The sequence below is a fragment of the Physella acuta genome, unplaced genomic scaffold (assembly GCF_028476545.2).
Source record: "Physella acuta isolate Inbredline_101_S28 unplaced genomic scaffold, ASM2847654v3 ptg000278l, whole genome shotgun sequence".
Taxonomy (NCBI): Eukaryota; Metazoa; Mollusca; class Gastropoda; family Physidae; genus Physella; species Physella acuta.
In genome coordinates this window covers 302,501-305,246 of record NW_026731797.1, presented here as the reverse complement: position 1 = coordinate 305,246, position 2,746 = coordinate 302,501, and positions in this window count along the sequence as shown.

Here is a 2,746-nt window from a genome sequence, read left to right as displayed (position 1 = left end):
GTCCATACCTGTGGGGATGTCCACCGCGGTCATCGGTCAGTTTTTTTCCGTTCAGTAGATTGATACCAGCAGTTCTTTCCGGATCTTAACACTCAGTTGCTCGTGTGTTCATTACTTACCATCCCTGCTGTGGAGTTACCGTCAACCATAAACCTCGTTTTTTCTGTCTTCAACCTTCGTTTGCAATGTGGGCATTAAGTGTATTACGTTACATGTGCATGATAAAGTCCTTTTCAAGGTAGAGCATTCAGCCAGACAGAACCCAGGCCAAGCGTTAAAAACTGCACCGAGTTGCCTCGCTTGTTTAACGTTAGAAATGTAAACACTAAGTTAGCACCAAGAGAGTTAACGTTAGAAATGTAAACACTAAGTTAGCACCAAGACAATAGAAGTTTTAACAGTGTCTACCCAACATTCTCATTTGGTGGCTGTCAAATTGTTTAAACTTGCTGAAGTGTCAAGGTTTATGGGCTTGAAGTTGTTGTGCTACTGACTTATTTTCTGCTCTTTGAAAGATGTTACAGCCTTTTTTGGCGCGAACTATATTTGTTTCAAATTTCTAGAAATCATTATTAACATTTAGTCAGTGGCGGAACTAGAAAAAAAAGGGCCACCTCGCAAAGAAATTTTTTGGGCCCCATATATATATAATACATAATATATATATATATATATATATATATATATATATATATATATATATATATATATATATATATATATATATATATATATATATATATATATATATATATATGAAAATACCAACACAGTATACTCATTTCGGGCTTGTTCGAAAAAAATTTAAAAAATCACTAAAAATACTTAGTTTTTATTAAAAAGTAAAAACAAGTTACGACAGGTCATTTGTGTGACTGCTAACAGTCTGTTTTGTAAATCTCTGTTTTAACATGTTTGCTATGATTCCTCCATGAGTAAGTCGGTCGAAATAATATAAAGCATGAAAGCTGTGTATGTGTAATGATTTCTCGCCTTATGTTTATTTTTATGTTTTTTTTTTCTTATTATATTATTTGTTTTAAATGCATTTCCTTTTTATGCTTTGTTATTCTTTATTATATATTTTTTTAAAATAATAATTAAGAGAAATAATTGCTTTTTAATTTGTTTAGTGCAAATTTATTAAAAGGTGCTTAAGAGCACACATATTTGACTATTTAAAAAAGGAAAATAAGTTATGGAAGGGGTTTGAACAATTGCGTATCTTTCACGCGATGGGTCTATTTTCAAAAGAATTTTGCCGACAACAGCGTGTGTTTGATTGTAGGAGAAAGAGGACTTGAGATGGTGTCTATAGAATAAAGATAATCCAACCGCAGCTACAGTATTCTTTTTACAAAACAACCATGAAGTCAAAAATGAAAGAAGATTTTTTTTTTTTTAACTGTAAAATATTGATAATGGTCGGCTTCGGGCCCCTAAACGTCCCGCGCCCCCCCCCCCCCCCCACAATGTGGGGTTTGGCGGCATTGTAGTTCCGCCCCTGCATTTAGTAATTGATTTTGGGATTCCCAAAACACCCCCCACCCCTCCTACTTTTTAAAAGTCAAAATTAAGAAGAATAGAAATTATATTTTAAAAAAAAACGAGTTAGTAGATTTTAAACAAGCAGGAAATTAATGGCGTAAACTTCGATGTGATACAACAAAATCAATTACAAATACTTTATATGACCTCTTTGGACCATCGTGGTGAACTGTGTGTGAATTTATTTAAGCCTATGTATAACATAACAGACTTTTACAGTTTGTGTTATGTTAGCTAAATGTAACATCCGATTTTAAATCAACGATTATGTTAAGTCGAAGCTGCAACACAGAAATTATACACAATCACATTATAGCGGTTGTTGATTATTTATCCTGAATTATTATAACTAGTTTTTACTTGAGAATACGCGAAATAAATAGGCCTACATGAAATAAATGCACATGCAAACGATTATTCGAGAAAGATAGTTTAAGAAAATGGAAACAACAGGCGATGTAACTTGAACAGAATTTAAAATGTTAATATTTCTTATTATGTCCCTTACATCGACTGCACAATAAAAAAAATTAATAAGAGGAGTCAACTTTAGTCATATGTGATAGTGCGACCTATTAATATGCATATAAATTTGTAATGTGTAATGGTGTCATTCGCTGTGAAAAACAAATTCTGGATATATTAATTACATATTTTAAAAAGTACGTATTATTCATATGTATTACTTTTATGTATGAATACATTTTTAGTTAGATCTCTTTTTAAAGAAGTTGATAGCTCATCGTTGTTTAGTATGTTTTGCATGGTGTAGTAAAGGTGTTAATATGTGCGCTTGGGTTACTGTTACTGTAAAATTTAACTTATGTTAGCGTTGCTATTCTTTTATAATGTTGTCCGTGATCTTGTCGCGATTGTTCTAGATAGTCAGACAGACAGACAGACAGACAGACAGACAGACAGACAGACAGACAGACAGACAGACAGACAGACAGACAGACAGACAGACAGACAGACAGACAGACAGACAGACAGACAGACAGACAGACAGACAGACAGACAGACAGACAGACAGACAGACAGACAGACAGACAGACAGACAGACAGACAGACAGACAGACAGACAGACAGACAGACAGACAGACAGACAGACAGACACAGACAGACACAGACAGACAGACAGACAGACAGACAGACAGACAGACAGACAGACAGACAGACAGACAGACAGACAGACAGA